The sequence below is a fragment of the Phalacrocorax carbo genome, chromosome 3, assembly GCF_963921805.1.
Source record: "Phalacrocorax carbo chromosome 3, bPhaCar2.1, whole genome shotgun sequence".
NCBI classification, from domain to species: Eukaryota; Metazoa; Chordata; class Aves; order Suliformes; family Phalacrocoracidae; genus Phalacrocorax; species Phalacrocorax carbo.
This window is the reverse complement of record NC_087515.1, coordinates 114,071,860-114,085,678: the sequence shown is the minus strand read 5'-3', so window position 1 is coordinate 114,085,678 and position 13,819 is coordinate 114,071,860.

Sequence of the window (13,819 nt, the reverse complement as noted above, 5' to 3'; positions counted from 1 at the left end):
ATGTAATCACATGCTTGCATTATGCGGTGTCAGTAATTAGGCCTATCCACATGAGCTTTAGAACACTATTAGGCCGCAGTGTGCTAGTTTTGGTGTAAACCAGAAGAATTACCTTCATAACTACGATAGTGCTTGTAATTCTGAAGACATAATTCAAAAGAAACTACTAAAACCCAGCCACATACCCAGAAGGTAGCAATAGCTTTCAGTCACTATTCTAATAGGTTGTTTGTTATTTTGACTATTGCCTTCATGAGGCTGCTGCTTCCGTCATTCTTATTTTCATTATTCAACATGCAAGTGCCACTAGTTGCTGGTCAGAACAATTGCTTTTGATATATTTGTCATCAAAATTATTAATTCAGACAAGACATAATCACATTGCACTTATAAAGGTGTTAAATGGTTCAAGCAGTGACTAAATCACCGCTAGAGGGAGACTGCAGATATTAAAAAATAATAAAATATTCAATTATGTTTATTAGAATGGCTGAAAGTTCAGAGATTCCATTATTTGGTTTTGGCCTAATTAATTTATTCTTTCCTAAGCTTTAACCTATATAATACTCTTAATTTAATATGTCTGGAAATGGAGCAACAGAAGACAACCAAATCCCAAGGGAAACTGAGCCCGAAGCAGACAGACAAAATTTAGAATATAAAATGAATTATTGTATACCCAGTAGGTCGGGATAGTCTAGAGATGCCATTAAATTAATAAGTATTCTCTTCAGCAGGTCTAGCACTTGAGCTAGAGCCTCTTTTCTCTTTGGATCGCCCCCTCAGCTGAGTCACAGCAAAATTCTGTACCCTTTTCTGCAAATTAGACTGTTTTGGCTGGAACTAACTGGACACATATGTTGCCACCTGTTGCATGTTCTTTCATCTGAAGTTTTACAACAGCTTGGTTTATATCTTTGAACAATTTGTTCATTAGAGAAGGTAGAAGTGGGGAAAAGGCAGTGCATCCTTGTCAGAGTTTTCCAGCAGTCCTATGTGATTTGGTTTGGTTAATTCCTCAGGTTGGGAATTTACCGTTATGTTGCTCCTAGGTGGTACCTGAGTATTGAAAGAGTACAGAATTTTATAGGTCAGACTTACATATTTTCATTTCTGGAAATGTTTATTGAGCCAGTGCTGGAGAGAGGTCTCTCCACATGGAGATATTTTATTCAGGTTTGTAAAACAGACTGTAAATGTGCTTATGCAGATTTTTGCACATAGTCATTTGAATACTCATCTAGGGGTACAAATGAGTTTGTAATTGCACACAATTGTGTGTGCATTAAATGCAAATTAAATGCAAATTTAGAAAGAATCACTGGCCTCTTTCATTTGCTGGAGAGATCACTTCCAGTACCTTGGATGGAATAGTAACAGACACTTTTTTCTCTTTAGTATATTTTGTCTTTTGTCATCCTTTCTGTTATCTTTGTCACACACGCATGACCTCCTCAATCTCATCTGTTCAAGCCAAGCAGCAATAATCATAGTCAGATTTAAAATATTATATAGCCATGATGGCACCTCTGTGAAATTTCAGTCAGCTTAATAGAACACTTTCTCATACATGGTTTCAGTCAGCATCAGACACACAGTCAAGGAAGCCTCATCTACAACGACTCCATGAACAGAGACCATCAGTGTGGTTTGTTATGATTGTGTGCTCACATTATTCACTACCCATTAAGGCTCTCAACTATATGATGTAGTTTGTATGCTAAAAAGCTCTAGGGTTTTTAGCATCTGTGATTTTTTTTTTAATCTAGATGATTATTTATAAGGAAAGTTTATATCATAGTCTGACATTCCATTCTTAGCTCTACTGTTAAAATGATTCAGTCATCCATTCACAGTGTTATCTATCACAAAAAAGAAATATGGAAAGCTAGGTAGAAAGTTCACAAATCAACCATGCTCTTAAAAGGGTTAATCCATAGTTTTCAGTACATACTTATGAATAATAAATGCACATGTAAGAGGTAATCAATCTGGGCTTGTATGGGATAGGAAAAGATGGTGGCCTACTTATAAAAATATATACCCTTAATGTTACATTAAGGAAAGTAGATTGCAGGACTTTGCTTCTCATCTCTGATTATTGAGTTACACATGAGCATATCAAGACAGTTCTAAATGACTTTTCTATTTGTAAATATTAATTAAACTTGTTCACTTACATAAGCTTGAAACCCCAGCTTTTAATGACTCTTGTTTTCAAAGAGTTTGGTCAGATTGTTTTTTATTCCCTCCTATCATCACATGAGAGTGGCTGCTGTGCTCACAATTGTCCATGCCTAACAAAGTTAAACCTTGGCAACACCAGGCAGTGACAAAATGTTCATCACTTCAGAGTCTCCAGACTGCAATCTGTGCTGTGGGCCACTGCAAGGCATGTTGTGATGAGCAGGACCCAAATGGCTGGCACTGAATATGACCTTTGGTCTCACACTTCTTGGAGCAGCCTATGGGAAGGGTAGGTGAAGGGGGATAAGTTACTGCACAGCCTGGCGCGTGCTTGGGTGGAGGAAGGTCAGGGAGATGTGAGGGAAAGAAGGGTCAGTGACAAAGCCCAAAGCCAAGTTGAGGCAGTCAAGTAGGTGACAGGGAGCCACAACAACATTTCTCATCCTCGTCCTAATGATCAGAGTATTTCCAAAGTTCTAACTAAACAAAGTTTGTGTAGGAAGGGAGAAGTGGGGTAAAGAAGCTGTAAATAAAGTAAAAGAAGCCTTAAATGATAAATATAAAACACATTCTGCATATTATTGGTTCGGCAGAGTTGAGTAATTCAGGAAGTACCTTCTCCTTTCTAAGAAGCAGGGAAAATGTAAGTAAACTAAGATTATTCTTGCCAAAGATACTGGTTTTCTAACTGTGATTTTTTTAAACATAGTCAAAGACTGCTGAATATTAAAATAACATTTAAAATAAATATTAGCATATCATTATTTATTCTAGCAGCTGTCCACATCATGTGAATGATCCATCTATCATCCATTCTTCAAAAAATAAAAATATTTCTGTAATTGAATCTAATTATTTTGAGAGTTTAAGTTTTAATTTCTCAGCTTGAACTTCTGTAGAAATCAATGGACTTAGATCCATCTATGCTGGTACATACTATGTCCACAGGGTTTACCCTTGAAGGTTTTATCTATTTCTATTATTCATTAATCTACTTTCATCAATGTAAGACATAACACACACACACACAAAAAAAAGATAAAAGTAACTTTTAACATCAGTATGCTTTATTACATCATGAGGAAAACAAATCTCTTTTCAAATATCATTGAGACTGCTGGAGTACTTTCCCCCCATCAATCTAATGGCTAGGTCATATCAATGTTCAGACAAAAATGTAAAACCTTCTGAAAAAGCAAAACCTTGCGGTCACCACTCAGGAAATGCTTATTATTAAACATTAATCCATCCCTGTGAAATACTTCATGGTCTCCCCTTATTAAGTGGGAAAGAAAGGCACATTTAGAGTCACTGGTGTCAGGCATAACTGAAACAAAGAACATTAAAAGTAATAAGTTCTTTTAATTTTGCTTCTATCTAATCTGAGGATATCTCAGGCATGCTGCATTTCTGAGCTGCCAGGGGTTTCACAACTCTAAATGCTGTGAAAGCTTTGCTTTAGAACTAGACAAACCTGACACACACACCCCCCCTTAAAAAAAATTAACAAAGAATATCAATTAAAAAAAATGGAGACTGTTCTGGGAAACTTACAAATCCCTAGAGCTCTGAAATAAAGAATAAGGAAATTGCTTTCTCCCTTTGGGGATGACCTTTTCCTTTGAATGGATTCCACAGAATAAAAAGAGGAATCATCTTTTATTTAAACAGGAAGCAACTGGAGGCAGTTTGGGGCTCTTGGGAATATTTAAACACATGCTGAGAAAGAAATTGAAAGCCATGACTATTTCAAGGACAGAACTTCAGCAATCTATGCCTTTAGTGTGATACCCAGCCCTCCTGACACTGAGAGCAAAAATAGCATTTATCCTTTTATCAATACACAGCATTAGCAATGCAACTGCCTGTGATAATGGTTGAAAATAGGCACAGAGCTGGTTTGGGGGCATTCTGGAAGGAGTGGACACTGCTGGTAGGTCCATTAGAAGTTACATTAGGGTAATTTAATTCCTCCAGTCCAGCTCCATCTACAGCTCCTCCTTTCTTCCAAGTTACAGTTTGTTGAATCAATAGCCATTAGAGCAAATCAGCCTCAGTTGGAAAACACCGTTGCAAAACTGTAGCATGACTCATTGCGATCATTGTGGGTCCCTGCTTAAGCAAGAAGAAAGTCACTTTTGGATTCTCAGACAAGATGTGTTCTACTTTCAAAACAAAACCAGAGCCTGCAAGCAATGCCACAGAGTTGTGATATCCATAGAGAAAACACCAGCAAACCAAAGTCTAAAACAGTTGAGACTTACTTCAGTGTCATTTTGCATTTGCTCTGTAAAAGCAACTGCAATCCCCAAAATGCTGAACTTTTCAAAAATCTGAGGATATTAATTTAATAAGGTCTTACAGGCTGTTAGAAAGAAAGAGCCATTTCTCTCTGTTCTTTTCCTACATCCAGACTCCTGTAATCTCCTGTCTTATATCTGCAGCTAAATGTCTCTTGGTGATGTTTTTCATTTGTTTTAATGACAGAGTATTAGGCTGTCATTTTTTGTGACCTTCCAGAAGAGCTGAGCCACCTTATGCCATGCTACTCATTTTCATCAGCATTATCATACAGCAGGATAGTAGTGTCTCAATCCACTTTCATTCCCTGAGCGCATTCGGGTGGTCTGAAAAGGATGTCCAGAGACATGCCAGAACTTCGCCTCTGTGTAAGAGGTGCAGGGGTCTGTCAGGATCAAGGGTGGATTATCTTCCCTTGGAAGGGAAAAGAAAGCAAGTCTTCTGAAGTGACTTTAGGGACCATATTCCCTAGAGTATGGGACAGGACTTTGTGTAAAATCTGAATGTTTTTAAGCCACAAATGAATGGAAAGGCTCTGTCCAAAAATCAGTTTGGAAAATTAACATATTTAGCTGCATTGTTTCCAAATAGATTTTGGCCACAAAAAAAAAGGAATGTTTTCTATCAGAACCAAGCTAATGGTATAAACTGTATGAATATACTTGTGCATGTGCTTGCTGTATGGAACTCAATGCATACAGTAATCATGACTGAAAATGAGTTCTCTTTTTGTGACTTTCTTAGCCTTTTTTACCAGCTTTAATGTACTATGGTTTTTTTTTCTTACTAATTATCTCAGAGAAGAGCCAAAGTCGTGTGGCTTAATGTACAGTAATGAGTATGACATGATTTTCAAGCTGTAATATGAAACATTGAAAATGTGTTATTCATGGAGGGAAAAACATTACATACCTATTTATAAATCTCCTGAAATGATGAACCTTTCAATGCTGCTACCTATTTATAAACAGCTTGGGGGTATAAAGTACACTGACACTTTGATGACCTAATATCACATTATATTTTGACTTTATTTAATGCACATGCATTCCGTAATTTGTAACAGCCCATATTGTATTACTTTATGGCATGTTCTGAATTTAATAAATTTGCAAAGTTTTACAGATAAACCACAGTAGTCACAAAAAAATTTTCTCTTATTTACTTTTCATTACAAATTATTTGCCTACCTCTAATGCTTATATTTTAGTCTTAAAGTAACAGAATAAAAGATAGAATCCTAACCATACTTTGATCACACAGTGTGGAGTTTTTTTCTTGCTAAGTGTGCCTTAAGCACAAGTAAAAGCTGAACATGAGACAGATGACAATGGATGGAAAGTATGAAAGCTTTGGTTTAATATGGCTCAAGGCTGAGAGGAATAATTGATGACAGGGAAATAAAAATTGATGGAGACTCTGCTATTTTAAACAAGGGTATGAATGGCAATAAGAAACAGAGGAGATGAGCTGGAGCAAGCTCAGATTAAGAAACGCCAAGTTGCTATTCTTTTTTGAAGCTTTATGGTAAGTCTTAAAGTATAGAGAGGTGTTCTTTCTTGTTATGAATACTGATACCGTATTAAACTTGGGCTGATTATTGGAAATTTGTTAGTTCTGAAGGAAATTCACCAGGATGATGATATGAGATTCACAGAGAACAACTGGGAGGATGAAAAGAGCCATCTCACAAAACCCATTTCTTGTCCCTTCTATGCACAAAACCCCCGATTCTGCAGAGACTGATGTTGCTTTTAGACTGTAAACATAGGAGTGGGCTTATTCAATTCTGGGTGCTTGAAGTTGGTCAAAGTAAATCTTACTGATTTCCAGCTAATTGTGTGTTAAATGTGTGCAACTGGCTTACAGACAAGGTTTTTTAGGGTTTGAAATGTGTTTTCCTTTTAAAGTTTTTGAAGGCAAAGTACACTTCCCTTGCTGCCTTTTCAAAAATGAACTCTAATAAAGAAAGCCTTGACAATTAATTGCAATGGTGAATGGCCTCTCATTTATTTAAATTAACTTCAAACTAGGTGCATGCTGTGCTGCCAGGTAAAATGTTAGTAATTTTTCTTAAGTTAAGCACTGGTTTCAGAAGAAGGGACAAAAAATTCCTTCATGCAAGCTTGCGCATTTTCTGAAAATACATTTAGATTGTACATAATAGCTTTGCAAATTCAGGTGACTAATTGACAAATTCAGGCTCCAGGTTTCTGAGACAAGATCACACTAACTGTTTCCTCACTATAATAGTTTTATGTTAAAGTGTTTCTCTTGATTTCAACTGAGCTGCTATTTTTTAAACCATTCTACAATAGTGGAAAAAAGAGCAAATTTTTATCATACGTGAAAATTTCATCCTATAGCAACAAATTCATTCAAAATTATATTTAAATATGAATTATACTAAATGCATTAGAGTTGATATTAAAAATTCTTATGATACCAACCTCTCCCACCTCCCACCCCTACACTGGCATGTGGTCAAGTCAAGATGATCCAATTATCCCTCAGAATGTTGGCAGGGTGGTGCAAGAAGAGGAAGAGATGCACAGGATGAGATCCTCAACTGAGGTAAAACTAGGGATTCAACACATCCCTGCTGATTTACTCAACAGGAAGAGCCAGCCTGCTATTTTTTAGCTTTAGCTAAAATTTAGCTTCTATGTTTTACTGGAACTTCTCAGCACTTTAACTCCTTTCCAGCGGAGCATCAGTTTTCCCCTCCACAGGCAAAGCATGAACAAGGCCGCCGGCTCCGCTCCCACACAGCCTCAAGCTGCTTCTGCCGCTCATCCAACCACCCATCCTTCCAGCTCGCTGACAAACCTTTCTAAACTACAATAAGGCGGCTGCCCACACATGTGCTGACTGATTTGCTTTGCATAGACCCAACATACCACCTCCATAATCACAGCAGCCTGTTTCAGTGATTAGAAGTGTGAAAGAACAGCAATGAGCAGAGCTCACGCACCAGAGCATCTCTGCTTCAGCAGTAGAGGTGGAGAGGTCTTTATGCAGATTCTTGTTCTCTTCCCTGCAATACGTCACTTCTTCAGCGACTTCCTTAGCAGAAGGTTAATAAACTACAGTTACAATAAAAGTTGCACCTCCTCCCACACAATGTATGGTACTCTGCCACCAGAGAGGCTGCATCAGGAGTTTGTTATATAGTCAAGTAATACTTATGTTGAGTGATTTTGCTGGAAGTTTCAGCACTTAGAGGTGACACCATTTTTACTTCATTTATTTATTTTTGTAAACATCCATATGTCCTGCTACCACAGTTTTCCACCTGAGTATAACAGTCAGCTTTCTAGATGTTTGTCAACCTGGAGTGCCTTTACCTAAATGTCAGGGATTTCTGTTCTTGGGAAAGTGTTACGTTTAGTTCTGCAGTAGTGGGATGGGCTGGTCAGTAGTCTTTCAGAAGAACCCTATTGAACATGAGTCTTTACAGGGCAACAGGCTTAATTCATTAATAACTATAACTCTTTTAACCCACTAAATACTTTAAAAGAACTTGGGATGATTAACCAAAAGTGCAGGCTCCTCAGGAGGAGCTAAAGTCCATGAAACATAGTGGAAATATCCTAACACCTGAACTATATGGATGTAACAAGAACCTAGAGATCCAGAGTGGGCTAAGTGGGGGTTGCAAAGCTTCTATCGGCCTGAATGAAGCATCCAGGTATTTCTCAAAACACTGATTTGCCCTTATTTTGCTTTATACGCTATGCCAGGCTGTTTCCAAATATCACCTTCAAAAATCAATGATCAAGTGGCTAAAGCTGTTATTTAGTATGTTGATCTTTGCATATGGTTTATTTCAGTTTCAGATTTACACGTCCATCTGAATTTAATTGTTTTTCACACTCAGGGAAACACTGATTTACAGAATGGTGTATTTTTAATATTCTTTTGGTTGTGAACTTCACAAACAATGCTGTGCATCCTTGCCTTGGGGCAATGAGTCACCAGAAGTAGCTGGAGGAGTGAAATGATTACTTTGAAAAGTGTATTTTTAACTACAGGAGGAAATAGCTTTCATTATCATCAGATTGGCAAAGTACTTGAAGGTAATAACTCCATCAGGCAATTTTTTTCCTAGCCCTTATGTCAGAAAATAAGAAAAACCCCACCTCTTTTTCCAAAACACTCCTCACAGCAGTGGAAAGTTAGATGGAAGGGCAAAATGCAGACACTGTCAAAATAAAATAAATGTTGAGGAAAAAGAGGTGGATAAAAAGAGTAGGAAAGAAAAAAAATCCCCCAGGATACATTCATTTCAAATGGTGCCTTTTTTTTTTAAGACCTTTTTGGACCACAAACAAAAAGAAACCCATTTAAAACATTCTAATTCCTGCCAAGAAAAGAAATAGTTTGAAAAGATTCCTGATAAAGCCTGTACACCTATGATTCTCGCTAATAAACTGGCTTTAGTTATGTGTTTAATCAAGAAGGGAAAAATTTTTGGTATTTTATTTGCTATAAGACCTAGAAATACATAAACAAGGACTATCCTTGTGCTGTGTTTCCCTCTGCAGTCTGCCATTTCGATTACCAGTGCCTGTGGCCATCTCTGGCCATGAACTCCATTCGATTCTGAATCAATTTCTGTATTCAGGCAGTCCAGCAAGCAGCAGAAGAGCCCAACATTAATGTGTCATTGGCTGCACAGTAATAACAGGAGCTGTCTATCCAACAGCTAAAATCCAACATGTCCTATTTACACTTGTCTTTACACAAAGAGTATGTGCAAGTTGCGTTTCAAGTTTGTCAATAGGAATGCAGAACATTCACATACCAGATAAACAGAACTCACTCTCTAGTGAGGTGTTTGCCATATACATCCTTGCAATATCTGGAGCTAGACTGAGCACCTGGAAATCTTTTAAATCAGGTAACTTACATGTGTATCTTTGAACTACAGGGTTTTGTTAACTTGTCGACATAAATACCAGACAGTGTTATGCATCCTTACTCAGTGTAGTTTAGCAGCCCTGCAGTGGACAATGGTTCCCCTCCTAATTTTAATGCCTAATTTTTATGAAAATTAGTCCCAAGCCTCTACTTGCAGGCAGCCTTCTCAGAGAAGCTGGAACAAGGGTTGCCAGTAGCAGAATAGGCAAAATCCTCTACATCAATTAAAGCTTCATTGCTCCATTTAGCAGCCACCATCTGCCAAGATGTGGCCAGAATTGGGGTGGTCCCCAGGCAGGGTTTGCCAAAGTAGTGACAAAAAGATGAATTAAGCTTCCTTCAGCTTCTGGATGGAAAAAATCCTTGCTTAATATAAACTTCAAAGCACTTGAATTCCTCTGACCCTTTCTATGCAGACATGGAAGTATCCATGGGGAACTTTGACAAAACGTTGGGTGTTGGTCTTATTGGCTGCATCCACATATCTAAGCTGCTTGATCTGAGAAGAAACCTTACATTTCCAAAACTATTTCATTCATAATTTCCTTACAAATGGCCTAAAATGAAAGTGTGCTTAGGCTACCTACAATATACTGACGCTTGCAACAAAAAGTGCCATGCCCTTCCTGGACTCTCCTGGCCACACAAAATCCCGGATGGACTAGCATGTCAGGCTACAAAGTGTACCAGACCACGTCCCTTCAGTAGGCAGGTACCATGCCAGGGCACTGTGGGCACCCTGGGGATTCCCACCAACCTCATTGTGGGCTCGTCCCTGTGAGCATTGTTCCTGTTACAGTATAAGCCAAATTCATGTAATGCACATATTATTATATATTATGAGCATATGGCTTAATGTAAATATGAATATGAGTCTGGAGACTGCAGAAGGGAATAAGCCTAAATTGCCCCTGGGTTGCTTGTGTTCTTCTCAGTCACACCTAATTCCCTGCTCCTGATGTATTTCTGTTCATTTTAACAGGTCCAGCTGGGGTTTGAAAGGGCTGCTCATCTGAGGCGTCACACTTTAATCTCCAAAAAATTTTCATTGCTTTTCATTGCTGTAAAAAGAAAATTTTAGTATGGATTAATATTCAGTATATGCATGCTATTCTCTATAGAAACCTGTATTTCTATTATGCTGTTCATGCTGTGTAGGAAATATTTCTAGATTTTCCAGAATATTTCATTTTCATGACTTTTTAACTTAATTATATGGATATAATGAACCAGACCCATTTACAACCACTGCACAGACCAGTATATATCAAACTTCCCACCAAGCAGGAGGTTTTAAAGCCTTCGATTTGCTGCATGGTTACTAGTGAAATGAATCAATACCTACTAATAACATTTACAGCATGAGAAATAATATGACTGAAGTGTGGTTTAGCCTCGGCACACCTAATTGTTTTCTCTGTCTCTCAGTACTCCCGCTCAGTATCTCAGGGCTGACGAGGTTTTGTTGTTCTGTGAGTACCAAACCCAGCAGTCATAGCTCTGCATGTGTGATATATTGAGCACAGTGATTGTGATGCTGTGGCAGAAAAGGTGTCCTGCAAATTCTATGGGGCAGAAACTGCAGGAGCCCAGAGTCTCCCTCTGAGGGTGTTGAAGAACACCTGCTTAGTAAGACAGAGAAAGTAGACCCTTACAAGAGGAAGACTGACACATTTAGGATCTTATATCTAAGCAGATACATCATGTACTGGTTTCTCTTCTCTGTCTGTTTTAAGCTTGTCATACGAGTAACAGAAAATATATTTTGTAAATAAATGTTTAACTATACAAAGGGCAAATATAAACTGACAAAATATTAGTATTAGATGGTTGTTTTAAGGCTTTTCAGTTCTGAGATAACTGTACAGTTAATAGTCCCAGCACAGGTTCTTGTGAATTAGTGGATTATCATCTAGTGAACTAGAATGACTGGTCACAACCTTTTGACCCATTTTATTGCTTTACCTTTAAACCAGACAAACTACTTTAACTTGCCAGACAAGCATCCTGTTGATCACTAGGCTGTCACTCAACTACTCTTTTTCATTCTCTTCACAAAATCACACATTGATTTCACTTTCCTCGTCATCCCCTGGGGGACCTGTATCAACTCTTCCCCCTCGTACCAAAGGCAGCGACCTGACAGCTCTTGACTTGACCTTCTGGGCAACCTTGGCCTGCTCTAGGACATTCCCTACCCTGTTTCAGCTGGCTTTTTGCTTGCCAGGCTGCCCATTCCTAGGGCCATGCTGGGAGGCTTCAGGTCTCCTTTACTCTCCCTTGGGCAATGTGCCTTCCAGTTTGGTTCTTCCCAGGGCAACTGCAGTTCTTACCTCCAGCTGTTACTGTGATGACCAAGTTTTGGTACATTAGAGAAGAGAAATCAATATCTAGCAGAATCAGGAGAGCCTTGCTGGCTCTTTTTCTTCTGGACGATGCAATTACTTTGTTTTTCTGCATTATTCAAAATGTCCTGCAGAATAAAGCTGGTTGACAAGAATGTATAGTCAGGTTAATTTTACCTTTAAAACTTACTGTTTATTTTTTAAATCAGTAAATCTTGTCTATATATAGGCTAGAGCCTTTTTTGAAAAATAAAGTCTTTTTTTAATTATTATTTTCCTAATTGTGAAATGATTCACTTACCTACTCACCCAAGCTATCTCTTGGCTTCCCCTTTTACTCCCCATGGGCAAATGCGTGACAAAAGAAATAGATCTCGTGCTGGACTACAGGTCAACTCTGGTGAGACAGATGTTCCCATGGGACAAAGCATTGTTATGGTTCACTCTTCCCCATCTGCACTTTGCCTACAGAAATAAGCTGTAGAGATAGGTGTCACACCATTTAACACTAAACACAGCATGCAGTCTCTTTCCTCATACTTCTCCCCAAGAGGTGAGAGTACACAGATGACTGGGGTTGGGGAGGTGTGTGTTCATGCATGAAATTTCATGAGTGTTTTGTTTTGGGCTTTGGTGGGTTTTTTGCACATGTATTCTGAGATGTGAGATATTTTTTACAAATCTGAAAAATTAATTACACTATCTTCTACCCGTGTTCCAGAAAAATGGAATAACATCTTCATCAAAATGTTCCTGAGAGAAGTTTCTGTGGTTAATTTCTTTTGGATTGCTATCTTTTTTCCTTAATTTATTCCACCACATACTGTCTGTTCCCACAAGACTTCTCTTTGTGGACATTCAGGCCATGAGGCTGTGGAGGTAAAAACTATGTGTTTCCTTTCATCACTTTGCCAGAAAGTGGCAAATCACAATCTCAACTATGTCTGAATAGGTGTTTGCTAGCTTCACTTCATCTACCCAATGATCTGCCAGTATTTCATAGCTTTTTCTGTACTGTATATTTATTGTAATATACAATATGTCATCATGTTTGGTTTTGCAATTAATTTATTATACCATTAATACATAAAAATAGTTTTTTGCTTACTTATGTCTCTGGATAATCCACCTCAAAGGATTGATTTCCTCTGTGCTGATTGCTAGGCAATTATGATTTTTAAAGCTTGGGAAAATAGCTAATTTTGAATAAAAGAAAGTAACCCCCCCAATTTTCTCAGTTACAGTCATATTTCACAACCATTTTCAAATGGAATAGAATGGGTTTGAAATGTGAGAGATGATCAAAATAGTGTAGAGATATGCATTTTTTCCTCAGCACAAAAAATTGTTTTTGATTTAATGTTATAAGATTTTGAAAATTGGTAACACTGATTATGAAAATCTTATGCTCCCTTCAAGTGTGTCTATTCAATTCAGTGGTATTTGTCTTCATGTTGTAAGCAGATTTATTCAGGTAAGATTAATTTGGTCCTGGGTGAGGGGTTTCAAAGCAGGTGATTTTAAAACCATATTACAAAACAATAATGAAGTGGGGTATTTCAAATTAAACCACGATGTCAAAAATAAAATAGCTGATTTACTTATTTAGTACACATTGAACAAATTATTTCTGCATAATTTTAGACTCAGTAAAAACAAAAAAAAGCCAAAATGCTTTAATTAGGTCCAGATTTAATGAACAAAATGAACTTCCAAACTTGAATGAGCAAGGTATTTTCCTTATGTTTAAAGCTATACTGTAATCTTATCTGCCTAATAATAAATCAAGATCTATTTAACAAAGTTTTCTGAAGTCACAGTGGAGCCACATAGGTGGAAAAGAGATCAAATATTAACCTCAGGTTTTAATAGTCTATGCTTTTCCACCAAGCAGAGATCCTTGTCAATAGTATTTCCTTCATTTACTTGTGTTGGAAAAATAAAAACCTGTCATATGCTTCATTTGGCAAAATCTATACAGTGACGATACCTCCATCTGAGCTAGCACAGAGGCCACCTGTGTGGCCAATGGGGAGAACTGGCAACTGCAGAGTGCATCTCAT